Here is a 15,657-nt window from a genome sequence, read left to right on the forward strand (position 1 = left end):
CTGCACAGCTTAGAAACTCTAGCTAACATTATTAGTGATTACTGTCCCATTCTCAGCACCTGGTCAATAAAAACAAAAATTGTCACTGGTCATGACATATCTAACAGCTCTGTTGCAGATGCTAGTTATAAACACCTTTTAGCTGAATCAGAAGTCATAAACTGGACATCATTAAATATCTGCCTAGTGCCCAATCTGCCCTCTTTGCATTCTACAGTCTCCTTAGCCCATATTCAAGATAGTCTTTTCCCACTCAGGAAAAGAAGGCTAATGGAAATAGTGTTCCATGGTTAACACGAGAATTAAATAAACTTTAACAAGATAGGGATGACACATGAGCAATGTGAAAAAGATGTAAGCAAGCACAACACCTTGCTTTTTCAGTTACAGAAATGTACCATCAGAATCAAAACAAAAACTAAAAATCTAACTATTTCAGGAGTTTTAATCTAGTCTTCATGCTCAACCAAAGAAACTTTGGGAAGCTATCACGACGTTAATGACAAACATGGATTTTCTAATGTTGTCTGCCGACAAACTTTTATTACAAGTACTCAACTTAACTCAATAAAATAATCCATTACCTCAACCCCTTACTGACAAATCTCATGTTTAACAATCTCAGTTCCACACCCAAAGCATTTCTTAAATTTGCTGCCTCAACTCCCTTCATTCCAAGTCAAAACTGTTAGCAAAATAAAGTAAAAAATCTTTCTAGACAAAACTGACTTTAACAAGTATATTCTTGAACACATTTTGCATCTAAAGATTTTACAACTAGAAAGTGATATATTATATGAACTCCTTGTGAACATTTTATTCAGTTCCTCATTACCAAAAACATTCTCCACAGTTTCATATATTCTATAATCATCACCTTCTTAGAACTTCATCCTCCTACCTCATCTACTGATTAAAGACCTCTACCAAAGATATTAGAAAAAAAAACGTGTATGATCAAACACTGGAGTATATTCAAAAGTACCCCTTGCTGTTAAAAAATCATCATAGATTTCACCCCATACATAGCAACTTAACTACTCAGTACTATCTTACAGACCAGATATTAATAGGCAATGAAAAACGCAAACTTACTTGTGCAACCTTTTTAGATATGAAACTTGGATCATCATCAACATCTTCTTCAATGGTTTTCTCTGTATGGTTTCTCCACAGAAGTAATGCAATGGTTTAGTAACTACTTCACACATAGAACAATTGGGGAAATAAATAGTTATGCCATTACTGATTTGATTCTTAAATAAAGGATTGCCACAGGTTTTAAAGTTAGGCTCAATTTTGTTCTCCCATTTCATCAATGGCTTACCCTGGGGCCATTCTAATATTAACTATATCTTGATTAAATTATATTGTTATTAAATGGTCACATATAGATGCCAGTACATTAAACACTGGCAATAAGAAAGACTTTAGCATAATTTGGAACAGACTGTCTGAAAACAAACAGTAAATTCCTAAAAAAAAAAATCCACAATCATGTTATACACAGGAAATAATATCTTCAGCTACCTTACTACCAATATCTGACTCTACTGGCTTCCCATTAACATATACTACCCGAGTGAGGTATTTTGGCTTATGTTTATACAAAACCTTAGCCTTTCATTCACATACAGAGACACAGGCATCTAAGGTCCTGAACCAGCTGAATGTAACTTACAAAATATGCCATCTACTTATTTTGGAGGATAAATAAGCAATAGTAATTAACATAGAGCTCCCCAGGCTGTAATGAGTCCTGTCCATAATTGCCCTGCTCTCTGCACATAATACCACCATCTTACAAATTACCAAAAATAAAAAAAATCCTTAGTTTTAGCCACCTGTATTGTTAGAATGAGAATCACTGATCCCAATAAAGTGTGACAAATAGTTACCAATGACTGCAGCAGACACCTTCCTTACTAGTACGCTGACATGCAAATTGCTAAATGAGAATTATTATCTCAGCATTAAAGAATGCACGTTCAGTAAGGGATACCAACTACATGTCCAAAAGCCAACAAATTCCTCAGCTGATGAGATCACATTATACATCAGCTGATATGGAAAATACCTTATCTAAAATTGTCACAGCATACCCATGCAAACTATCAGGATACATAACTTGTCCATCTTTAGAAAGAAACTAAAAGCAAGCCTAACCAAAAATTGTGAATGGAACTTCAGAGGCATAGTTTAAATTTGTGACTTATAAATTCCATCAACATTGCACATGACTATAAGTAAATAACTAATAAATTATTTTCCTACTGCTGATGTATGTATGTAAGGCAGTACTGAATTACATTGACTACAGCTTTGGCCGACATCTGTTTAGTCAACAAAGTTTAGTGGACTACGCAGATGGATGATGAGTGTGTGAGATCGCACAATTCTTGAAGTTGTTAAATACTCACTTTACTTGACATTGTGCAGTTGCAGAGGTAGTATAATTAATTAGCATGTGCTGTGGTGTGGGGCTTGCCTCCCAGCAAAAAATATGTTTTAATCATTTTTTAGTTTAAAATTATGCATGCACTAAGGTTATTGCTAGTGGTATACATAGCAGTGTGTTAATGTTCACATTGTTGATGTTTTGTGGTTGATATTTTGATGGTCAACATTTGGGTATTTTGACAATATTTGACACACCTATATGTATATAGCTCCTTTTCCGAATGCTTCCTAAAATAACATGTATATGTTTCATATCTAATACCATTATCCTGTATGACTTGTGTGATGACCGTGCCCTGGCCCAGCAATCAAGGAGCCTCAATCCTCACCACTAACACCAGGGAGGTCATCTCCTAGAGGAGAAAAGGATAACTAATACACACGGTAAAGTACAATTTCCCTTAAGTGCACACAGAGATCACAGTCAGTCTGGGGCTGGTTGCTCCTTTGCTCACCAGGTCCCCAGTAAGACTCCCCACTGGCACAGCTATAGGGTCCAGGTCTCAGCCTAGCTGGGCAAGATAGAACCTCCAGTACCCTCTCTGTCCAACCAGTGTTTCATGTCCCTGTCAAGTAGCTGACACAACACACACACACTTTGAGATAAGTATTTAGACAACTTCATAGACACTCCTGGCAAAGGCTGACACAGATTCTCCAGCTGTGCCCCTTTACCCAGACCATATGGTAGTAATCCCTGCCACCTCCCAGCTAATAATATCAGCTACTAAAAGGTCCTTAAAAGGGTGTCCAATTATACTGTGCAATATTATAATCCAATGGTAGTATAACTAAGAGTCAAGGCTTACTTTAGAGTGGCCTATTACAATAACCTCTATAAATATGCAATGTACTCTAGAGCTTATCTCTACACAAACCAGCCACAGGTAGAAGGTTTTAAAAATATTTAATAATAAATAATTAAAACACAAGACAAAACTACTACACTACAGAGATATCTAAGAGTTCAGAGATCACACAGAAACTTAAAATAATACAGTGCGACAGGACTGATTTCAAAGAAAAATACCTAATTAATCTTTACTAGCTTTAAGTATTCCTACAAGAAATCACAGTGCTACAACTTACATATGAGCATAAGGTGGAGTGCTGAGTTAGATATCCAAGATCAAAATGCTCCCAGTCTCTTGTGAGAAAACAGTATTTAAACATTACTAACAAATATGTCTCTAAGGCCCTCCCAAATTACATCATTTTTGACACTTAGGTTTTCCCAGTATTCATATCTCATCCTCTTAACACCTGGTCTGAGTTCTCAGGCCACAAACTGCATTATTTAGCAATCTAACACCTGCTCAGAAACTTACAACAATACAAGGCATTTCACATATACATTCTAGCAAAAACCAGAGCAATAAAGGATCTTCCACATGTAAATTCTAGTCATAAACTTTAGCCTTAAAACAATGGGTATGAAACCTTCATCCAGATGCACTGGAGCCAAATTCTAACATGAAAGGGTCACAATATGCTTTACTGGGCCAGCAGAGTGCAATGTTTTCACATATTTTGCAGTTCCACATTTCACAGTATTCTTTTACACTCAAGAAACTTGCCTGTAGTTTACATTTATTTACAAATGCTAGAATTATACATCAAATTCTATTTGTCTAAGCTGGCAGCCTTTGCCCATCTCTCCCAAATCATCACCCCCCCCCCCCCCAGGGGAACTCAAGCAAGTTTTTCAAGTGCCCCTTGAGAGACATCGCTTGAGGGTGTCAGGTCTATCTGGGTGTACCTCACCCATTCCCTGTCTTGAGAGCCCATCTGCAATGGCATTGCTACTCCCACTGCGGTGCTGCACCGGCATATCATATGCTTGCAACCCCAGACTCCATCTTAGCAACTTGGCATTTTGCTGACTGGCTCTGTTTAATCATGTTAGAGGGTTGTGATCTGTCATCACAGTGAATTTTCTTCCATAAAGATAAGGCTGAAGTTTTTGTAGTGCCCACACTATGGCTAGACATTCCTTTTCTACCGCTGCATAGCATTCCTCCCTGGGTTGGAGCCTATGACTGAGATAAACCACTGGGTGCTCTTCTCCCTCTGAAGAAATCTGGCTAAGTACAACTCCCACCCCATAGTTTGAAGCATCCACCTGCACAACAAATTCTTTGTTATAGTCTGGACTGGCTAACACAGGGGGTCCTCCCAAAGCTTCCTTAAGCTTCTGAAATGTCTGCTCACATGCTGGGGTCCACACTACCTTATCTGGCCTGTTCTTCCTTGTCAGGTCTGTGAGGGGAGCAGCTATGGTACTATAATTGGGAACAAACTTTCTGTAGTACCCTGCTGTCCCCAAGAATGCCCTCACCTGCTTTTTGGTAACAGGTGCAGGCCATGCCTGAATAGCTTCCACTTTGGCAGGTTCTGGCCTTATCTTACCACTCCCCACTCTATGTCCTAGGTAGGAGACCTCTGCCATACCCACCTGACATTTGCTCAGCTTAATGGTCAACCCTGCCCTCTGTAGTCTTCCCAGCACCTCCCTGACATGCTGAAGGTCCTCCTGCCAGGAATGGCTGTAGATAGCATTATCATCCATGTAAGCAAGGGTAAACCCTCCTGCTCCTGCTAAGATATGATCTACCAGCCTCTGGAAAGTCGCTGGAGCATTCTTCATCCAAAAGGGCATCTTCGAGAACTCATACAAGCAAAAGGAGTCACAAAGGCTGACTTCTCTCTAGCACTGGGAGTCAAGGGCACCTGCCAGTAACCCTTGGTAAGATCAATGGTTGTAAGATACTTAGCCCCACCCAGCTGCTCTAGGGCCTCATCTGTCCTAGGCATGGGGTTAAGCATCTGCCTCTGTGTGACTATTTAATTTCCTGTAATCCACACAGAACTTGGTGCTGCCATCCTTCTTTGGCACCAGTACCACTGGGGAGGCCCAGGGACTGTTGGACTCCTGGATCGCCCCTAGTTCCAACATCTCCTGTACCTCTTCCCACAGAGCTCAAAGTCTGTTTGACTCTCTCAGGCACCCTATAAGGGGCCTGCCTAATAGGCCTTTGGGTCCTGTATCCACCTGGTGCTGAACCAGGTGGGTGCTCCCTGGTTTCCCAGTGAACACGTCCCCAAATTCCTGCAACACTGCTCGGATTTCTCAAACCTGGGTAAGAGATAGCTGCTGGGACATTGCTACCCCTTCCACTGAGGTGTCAGCCCGAGCCTCACTGAGGAGATCAGTCACAAGATCTCTCTAAGACTCCTGCAATCCACTGCAAATGCTCAGCACAAGGGCCTCCCTATCATGATAAGGTTTCATCATGTTAACATGGTACAATTTGTGCCCCTGCCATCTGCCTAGCACTTCCACCATATAGTTAACATCACTTACCATTCTTACCACCATGTAGGGTCCCTCCCAAGCTGCCTGCTACTTGTTGTATCTGACAGGAATGAGAACCATCACCTGCTGCCCTACAGCATACTCCCTAGCTCGAGCATTCCTGTCATACCACACCTTTTTCTGTTGTTGAGCTTCTGCCAGGTTCTCCTGGGCCAGGCCCATGAGTTCCCTGAGCCTTGTCCTGAGGTTCAGGACATATGCCACAACAGACTCCTTGTGAGACTCACACTCACCTTCCCACTCATCTTGAATTAAATCTAGAGGTCCCCTCACCCTATGCCCATACAGCAACTCAAAGGGTGAAAAAGCTGTGGATTCCTGGGGAACCTCTCTGTAAGCAAACAACAGATGGGGCAAATATTTGTCCCACACCCTCTTAAACTGGTCTGCAAATGCCTGTAGCATGGACTTGATTGTAGAATTTAACCTCTCAACAAGACCATTAGTCTGGGGATGGTAAGGGGTGGTCTTCAAGTGCTTCACCCCACAGGACTTCCACAGACAAGCCAGCAGGTTCCTAGGTTCCTAGGTAGGTACTAGGCTATCTGCCCGAGGGGATTTATAAGCCTAGCCATAGTGTGTCGGCTTTCACCTCCCCATTGATTAATTAACTGAGCCTCTGTCAAACAGAGCCAATGAAGTGATCCCAGGGGTGTATTTTCTGTTACCCATCCACTCATAAAGGTTTCTCTTGAAGAGTGTTAGTGAGGGGCTCTGCCTAATGTAGTTAGGAATTTTGTTCCAAAGCACGGGGAGTCTCTGTGACAGGAATCTGTCCCTCCAGCATGTTCTATTTATTGTTGTGGTGAGGTTTAGCTCAGTAGAGTGTGTGGCTCACAGTGACTTGTATTTCTTTAGATGGAGCATGTCCATCAATTCTGAGTTGGACATGGCTTTGTAAGTCAGGCAGAGATCACCTCTGAGTAAGTGATATGCCACTGAGTACAGCTGGAGTTTTTTCAGTCGGGCTGCATAGGACATATGTTTGAGGCCAGTAATCCTCTTGGTGAGGTGCTTTTGTAGTCTTTCCAGCTGTTGGAAGTGTCTTGTGAGGTACATCCCAAATGGGGCATTGTAATCTATGATGGGTCTGATGAGTGACGAGTAGAGGGGCACTATAACCTCTTTATTTCTAGATGCAAACCGTTTAGTAATTAGATGAGCCACATAGAAGGATTTCCTAACTACTTTGGCAATATGATTGTCAAAGGAGAGATTACTGTCTACCTGGGTCCCCAGATCTCTTATTACCTCTTCAGTATTAAGGGGGCTGCCACCTATGGGGTAATTCGTGGGTGTTTTGTTTTTCCCAAACGGGATGACTATGCATTTTTTGGCAATTAGCTTGAGGCCATGACTTTGACACCAGGTGTCTGTCTCGGTAAGGCCTTTTTGAAGGATGTCTGTGTCAGCCGGAGAGTCAATTATGGCTCCTAGTTTGCAGTCATCGGTGAACTTGGTTAGCCATAGTCCTCCTGTGTTTGCCTGTACTTCTGAGAAATATATGCTGAACAGTAGGGGTCCCAGGACCAAGCCTTGCGGGACACCACTTGTGACTGGCTTGTAGTCGGACCTGGAGCCCACTATTCTTACCGTGTGAGTTCTGTCTGTAAGCCAGTTGGCAACCCATATTGTGATGTAGGGGTTTATGTTAAGGCTGGTGAGTTTTTCTATAATACCCGAGTGAGGAATGGTGTCGAACGCCTTGGCGAGATCAAGGTAGGCTGTGTGAACCACCTTTCCCTTGTCTATGGCCTTGGTGACTGTCTCGAAGAAGTCAACCAGATTTAGTAGGCATGATCTGCCCTTAACAAAGCCGAACTGGGTCAGGTCAAGTGTTTGGAGGTTCCCAATGTCTTTGTTAATGAGTTCCATGATGATGCGCTCCATAGCCTTGCAGACCAGGCTAGTCAGACTTATGGGGCGATAGTTACCAGGGTCAGTTGTGGCCCCTCCTTTATGGAGCAGAATAACCGTTGCCATGCGCCATTCTATGGGCACGTAACCTGTTGAGAGGCTGAGGTTGAACAGCCTGTTTAGGTGGGGTTAGTAAGTTCTGTAGTTCATGCAAGACGCAGCCTGGGACACCATCTGGCCCCATTGATGCTGTGTTTTTGGCTTTTGAAAGGGCTGTTTTCACCTGTGCTTCTGTGATTTCTGGGATACTACACTTTTCTAGTATTGTGGTGGGCCCTTTTGAAGGTGAGAGGGGGGTGAAGTTTGCACTGAATCTATCTGCCAAGATGTTGGCAATATCAGTAGATTCAGTATATTTTGTGCTATTTTGCACTAGCTCAGAGCATATCTGTGAGTTGCCACTTATATTTTTGACATAGCTAAAGAAGGCTTTGTGGTTATCTTTTGAACCCTTGGCTATTTTTCTTTCGAAGTTAGCCTTGGATGATTTTATGAGCGACCTTAGTTTCTTACTGATACTACTCAGGGGTGTCTTTCCTTCTTGGGATTTGCTTTTTTTCTGAACTAGTTTCCTCCTTTTGTTGTATAACCTGTTTATGGCAGGGGTCCACCAGACTGGTTTCCTTCTCTTAGGGGAGTGAGTCTTGGTTTTGCTAGGGATGGCATGATCCATGCATCCTTGTAGGTGCTCATAGAGTGCAATTGTAAAGGATTCTGCATCTTGGGCAGTGTTATCCTTTAATGTAGAGGCTGTGAAACTTACCACCTCTGCCTTAAGTAAGGTGAAGTTTGCTTTAGAAAAGTTTTTCACTGTAGTTTCCTTGGCTGGGGTGGTTGTGGGATGTGGACATCCAGAGTGATTAGTTTTTGGTTTGATCTAACCAATGTCGGGTTGACCTCCAGTATGGAACACCTGTCGCCCATGTTGGTGATAACCCGGTCCAATATGTTTTCCCCTCTGGTAGGGGAGTTTACCAGCTGATCCAGGGTGTTTGAGTTGATAAATTCCAGGAAGCGCTGAGCCTGGGAGTTTGTACTCAAGTAGTTTTCCCAGTTAATGGTAGGGTAATTGAAATAGCCCAATATCAGGGTGTTCGGTAGGACCTTCATGTTTTCCAGTGTCTCCAGAAAGGCAGAGTGGTGGTCCTAGGTCATGGAGGTTGATCTGTAGCAGGCCACAATTTGCATTGCAGATTTGCCTGATGTTAGTTGCACATGGATGATCTCAGAGGTATTATGCTGCACCACTAACCTGGAGGTGTGGGTATCCTTGATGAATATGGATACACCCCCTCCGTTTTTGTTTCGGTCCGTGTTCTGTGGCCGAAATGTGTGGTATGAGTTGTAGCCCAGTAGTGCTGGAGTGCTCTCTGGAGCCTTGAACCAGGTTTCAGTTACTGCACAGATGTCGACTTTTTCCATACTTAGGAGTGCTTTGAGTGCATGCATTTTGAGATTTAAACTCCTGGCTTTGAGTTGCATAACCCTCATTTTTTTACTTGTGCTGTTTATGGAGGTGGGTTTGACTTTTGAGCCTTGCCTAAAAAAGGCACTATGGGGGCAGCAAGATCCTTGGCCAGTATTCAAAAGCCAAGGGGTGACAGGTGCAAGCCATCTCTTGCAAAGCAATGTGGCTTGTCGAGCATGTCTTCCCAGGCTGACAGACACTGGATCCCCTTTGAATGACACCAGAAGCTTAGCCAATTGTTGAAATTGATCATTTTTTCTTTATACTGAGGTATCATTCTTGGTGAGGGCAGGATGCTACTCAGGGTCAGGGTCATACCCGCCTGGGCTACATGATCAGAGAGCTCTTCCATGTCTCTTTTCATGTAGTCCAGGGAGGTACGTCTCAGGTCATTCACACCAACATGAACAATGACAGAGTCATATTTGTACTTGTTCTGAAGTGACCTGAGTGCTTGTGTTATCTGGCAGATTCTGGCTCCCGACAGGCAGCTAACAGTAACCTTCTCCTTGTCCAGCCTGGTGAGTGGAGCATCAGTGTGCCTGACTACTGACTATAGAGTCACCTATTACTAGTGTGTTAGGTATGTTATTTCACCTTAAAGGCTGTGATTGTGCGGCACATTGATTTTGTGTTTTATGTGTTGTCTAGTTTGTGACGGGAGGTGCAGGTTTTTTGGGTGTCTCCTTTGGAGCTCTCTGATGCTTTTGCAGGTTTTTATTTAGAGCATCCAAGTATGATTTAGAGTATTTATGTGTATTTTTTGCAAGTGTTGGTTTAGTAGGTCTATGTGAGGCTGGAGGTGTGGTGCAAGTGTTGACCTTCTCCTCATGACCGTCTGTTCCAGTCTTGGGTGGAGAGACCTTAGCCTCCAGTTTGGCTGTATAGTGGCATCTCTCGCATATGTTAGATGTGAGATTAGGTCTGACATAAAATTGGCACCTCCATCAGACAGCATTTCCTTTGGGAAACCTACCCTGCTGAAAATCTCTAGCAAAGCATTTGCCACCTTCTCGGCCTCAATGGAGGACAAAGCCACTGCCTCAGGGTATCATGTAACATAATCTACAATCACTAGGATATACTTTTTCCCTGTGGAACTTGGGGTACTCAGAGGACCCACAATATCCATAGCTACCCACTGAAATGGCTCCTCAATCACAGGCAAAGGCATCAAAAAACCTCTCACCTTGTCTCCTGCCTTGCCTACCTTTTGGTACTGCTGACAGGTCCTGCAGTACCCTGTTACATCTCTGGAAATTCCAGGCCAATAGAAGTTTTGCATAATACACCTCTTTGTACATTTTATGCCCATATGACTTGCAAAGGGAATATCAGGGACTATGGCTAGAAGTGCCAGACAGTAAGCTCTAGGCACTACCAACTGCTGTACTCTCTCACTTTCTAGCCCTCCCTCAGAGGTCCATTCTCTGTACAGTGACCCTTTGTTCCAGTATACAGATTCCCCCTTCCCTTGAGAATCAGGTGCCCCCCTAGCTACCTGCCTTAGGCCTTGCAATGTAGGGTCTGAGAACTGAGCCTGTCTCAAGTCTCTCCTTGTAACCCTTCCCAGCTCCCCTTCCACAGGAAGTCTGGCATCCTCTGACAGTGGTGCCTCACTGTCAGCCTGGGTACTACTACTCACCTCTACCTTTGCAGTTATCCTGTCCAAGGGAACATCAGTACCCACAAGCAGCTGTGGCTCACATTCAGTCTCACTGCTACAGCGTAGCTCACTCCCTGAAGTAACCACCTCAGCAGTCCTGGCTGCAAGTATGCAGTCTGTCTGGGTCTCCCCCAGGCTACCAGACTCACATGCTTTTCTCTTAGCCTCACTGCATGTAACTGCATAATACATAGTACTGCCTCATCCAAATCCTTCCCTCTCAGGGCATCTGCAGGATGGTAGTTCCATACCTCTGTTGTCTCACGCCAACCCACTGTTGGCATTTTGTCTTTCCCACTTACTGGCTCCCTCACCTTTGGTTCCCCAGCTTGTATCCGTGGACATCTGTATGCCACATGGCCCCACTGGTTGCATTCAAAACATTTAACCCAAAGCTCCTGGATGTGTACCTTGACTAGTGGCTTCCCCCTGATACTGGCAGATTCTGTTGGGGCAATCTGTGCTGCCCACCATGGGTTCCTTTAGTCCCATGAGCAGTACTGGGGTCCCTTTCCTGTGCAGGGCTGCTCTGCTTGCTAGGTATAGGTCTCCCTCCTTCCCCAACTCCTCTGAAGTACCACACTGTCTATCAGCTAACCAGATCCTCATGTCCTCAGGCAAAGTGCTAAGGGCTTGTTCCCTTACCAAAAGGTCTACCAGCCCTTCAAAAGTGGTGACTTGACATCCACTCACCCAGCTTTGAAAATAAGTGCTCGGTTCAGCAACATATTCACATACATTTTCATCTGCCTTGCGTCTATGCTCATGAAACTTTTTATATACATTTCTCGTGTTAGCTTAAAACATTCCAACAAGTGTCTTTTTATAGCAGTATAATCAAAACAGACAGTACCATGCATTTTTGCTAAAGAAGTTACAGCTTTATCATGGAGTAAGGGGGTCAGGAACCGTACCCAGAGCCCTTGGTCAACTTCATACTGTTTACATACCTGCTCAAACATATGAATGAAGCTATCAAAATTATCCCCCTCTTTAAACTGTGGAAGAAATTTACTGACCTTTTGTGCTTCTGGGGTCCAGTTACTCCCTTCCCCATTACCTCCATGACTCTGGCAAAGAGTCAGCATTTCCCTCTCATGCCTCCTCTGCCATTCATTTTCCTCAGCTTGTAGACTCCTCATTTTCTCGGCTGTTTCTAGTTCCATATGCCTGGCCTCCAACTCAAGTCTCTTTAGCTCCAGCTGGATTTTTAAGTCCACTGCAGAAAGGTGGAGCTGTCCATTCTCTGAGGATATTGTATCTCCACTGTCAGATTGTCCTTCAGGCTGCCGTTTTCTGATGCAGCTGAAACCAAGGCTGCAATCAGGTCTGCTTTAGTCAGGTTTCCATGCACCAGTCCCCTAACCTGGCACATCTCCACCAGCTGGCTCCTTGTCAGCTTTCCATACTCCTATGCTGACATTCTGCCTGCTCACCCTGACTAACACTAAGCTAACAAAAGAAATAAAACAATTGTGATCTGAACTCTGAGTATACACTGCGTGGCTGTTTTAGAGTACAAAACACTTTTAGAGATCACTGTACATAAGCTACAGGAATTCGCTCTACCCACACCACTACAAGCCAATTAGTATGTGAAGTAGATCCCACCACTGCCAAACACTAGTGACGACCGTGCCCTGGCCCAGCAATCAAGGAGCCTGAATCCTCAACACTAACACCAGGGAGGTCATCTCCTAGAAGAGAAAAGGATAACTAATACACACAGTAAAGTACAATTTCCCTTAAGTGCACACAGAGATCACAGTCAGTCTGGGGGCTGGTTGCTCCTTTGCTCACCAGGTCCCCAATAAGACTCCTCACTGGCACAGCTATAGGGTCCAGGTCTCAGCCTAGCTGGGCAAGATAGAACCTCCAGTACCCTCTCTGTCTAGCCAGTGCTTCATGTACCTGCCAAGTAGCTGACACAACACACACACACACACACACACACACACACACACACACACACACACACACACACACTTTGAGATAAGTATTTATACAACTTCACAGACACTCCTGGGAAAGGCTGACACAGATTCTCCAGCTGTGCCCCTTTACCCAGAACATACGGTAGTAATCCCTGCCACCTCCCAGCTAATAATATCAGCTACTAAAAGGCCCTTCAAAGGGTGTCCATTTATACTGTGCAATATTATAATCCAATGGTAGTATAACTAACAGTCAAGGCTTACTTTAGAGTGGCCTATTACAATAACCTCTATAAATATGCAATGTACTCTAGAGCTTACCTCTACACAAACCAGCCACAGGTAGAAGGTTTTAAAAAATATTTAATAATAAATAATTAAAACACAAGACAAAACTACTACACCACAGAGATATCTAAGAGTTCAGAGATCACACAGAAACTTAAAATAATACAGTAGGACATGTCTGATTTCAAGGAAAAATACCTAATTAATCTTTACTAGCTTTAACTATTCCTACAAGAAATCACAGTGCTAAAACTTACATGTGAGCATAAGGTAGAGTGCTGAGTTAGATATCCAAGATCAAAATGTTTCCAGTCTCTTGTGAGAAAACAGTATTTAAACATTACTAACAAACATGTCTTTAAGGCCCTCCCAAATTACATCATTTTTGACACTTAGGTTTTCCCAGTATTTATATTGCATCATCTTAATACCTGGTCTGAGTTCTCAGGCCAGAAAATACATTATTTAGCAATCTAACACCTGCTCAAGAACTTACAACAATACAAGGCATTTCACATATACATTCTAGCAGAAACCAGAGCAATAAAGCATCTTCCACATGTAAATTATGGTCATAAACTTTAGCCTTAAAACAATGGGCATGAAACCTTCATCCAGATGCACTGGAGCCGAATTCTAACATGAAAGGGTCACAACATGCTTCACTAGGCCAGTAGAGTGCAATGTTGTCACATATTTTGCAGTTCCACATTTCACAGTATTCTTTTACACTCAAGAAACATGCCTGTATTTTATATTTATTTACAAATGCCAGAATTATATATCAAATTCTATTTGACTAGGCTGGCAGCCTTCGCCCATCTCTCCCCAGTCGTCACAACTTGTACAACAGGATTTTTCTAATCATTATGTGGACTTATAGCTTGATAGTTACAGACAGCAGAAAACCTGAAATACAATCTGTTATGAGTATGGTAAATGTAATTCTTTTAAAGCATTGGCTCCATATATCTTGTGCTGTACCTACTATTATTGATTTCAAACATTCAAACACGTGTATTTAGTATTTGCAACATCTTTGTCTATTCAGTTAAGGTTGTGGCTAAAATGGTCATTGAACCAGTCTACCAGTTTAAAAATGTTGAATATCAGGAAATCCTTCTATGTGGCACACCTCATCACTAAGGGCTTTTCATCCAGAAAAAAGGAGGTCATTGTCCCACTGTACTCATCCCTCATTAGACCCATTATACAGTACAACCTCTATTTGGTATGTACCTCACAAGACATTTGCAACAGCTGGAAAGGCCGCAGAAATACCTCACTAAAAGAATCATAGGCCTAAAGCAGATGCCCTATGCTGACCATTTAAAAGAATTCCAGCTATACTCTGTGGCATATCATCTACTCAGAGGCGATCTCTGCTTAGCATACAAGGCCATGTCAAACCCTGAGCTGTTGGACATGCTCCACTTAATCCCTCACAGCCCCATGCTCCAGGGATCTAAACTTTGCCATCACAATGAACAAAACATGCTGGAAGGATAGGTTCCTGACCCAGAGACTCCCCATACTCTGGCTGCCCATACATGTCAAGCAGAGTGCCTCCTTGGCCCTCTTCAAAAGGAACCTTGACAATTGGATGGGAGATAGGAAATTCACCTATCATGTCAGTCGCCCTGCTAGACAGGGATCCAGGGAAGTAAATACTGTGGGAAGAAACATCCAGGGAATTGTTATGGCTAGGCTTGTATAGGCCCTAGGACCGATAGCCTAGTATGAGCCTATGAACCTATAAATACATAGTCATGTTCTATTGCTAATAACATGATACTGATAACCGTGTTTCAGACATGAAACAACCACTTCCCCCATTTAATCACTGACAGTTACAAGGCAATAACAAATTTTACAAGTCTGTTGTATTTTAGACTTACTACATTTCTTTCTCCTTAATGTATATCACTTTTTCATGCAGTGATTATATGAAATAATGAATTCTGTCTAAATAACTTTTAAACTTTTTTGTGCAGTTTGACTTCTTGTTTTGTGAAAGTGATTAATTTATCAGTGTCTCCAAAAGTTTTATTTAACTAAATAATTCAGGAAACTCACCTACGCCATTTTGGTGTTTCCAGAACAGTAAGTACACATGTCATATCGTCTTCTGAACAAAATGATATATGTTCTATATATTATGTATTTTTGTACATAATATGAGTCTGCTGCTGTGTGTGTGTATGTGTGTGTGTGTGTGTGTGTGTGTGTGTGTGTGTGTGTGTGTGTGTGTGTGTGTGTGTGTGTGTGTGTGTGTCTGCACGTGCGCGCACGTATGTGTCTTTGCATGTGTCTGTCTGTCTGTCTGTGTGTAAGCGTACCGACATGCGAACATGCATGTGCAGGTGTGCAGGTATGTGAAAATGTATAAATATATAAATTAAAAAAAATAATACAACAAGAAATTATACCTGTCATCCCAAGGTTGTTTGCAGACAGTGATCTAAGTTTATTTCCTCATCACATTTAAAAATCTAATATTACAGTTTATGTTTCATGAATTTCTATTTTAAAATTCCAAACAAATTCC

The sequence above is a fragment of the Protopterus annectens genome, chromosome 3.part0 (assembly GCF_019279795.1).
Source record: "Protopterus annectens isolate FY-2018-M chromosome 3.part0, PAN1.0, whole genome shotgun sequence".
NCBI lineage: Eukaryota > Metazoa > Chordata > Ceratodontiformes > Protopteridae > Protopterus > Protopterus annectens.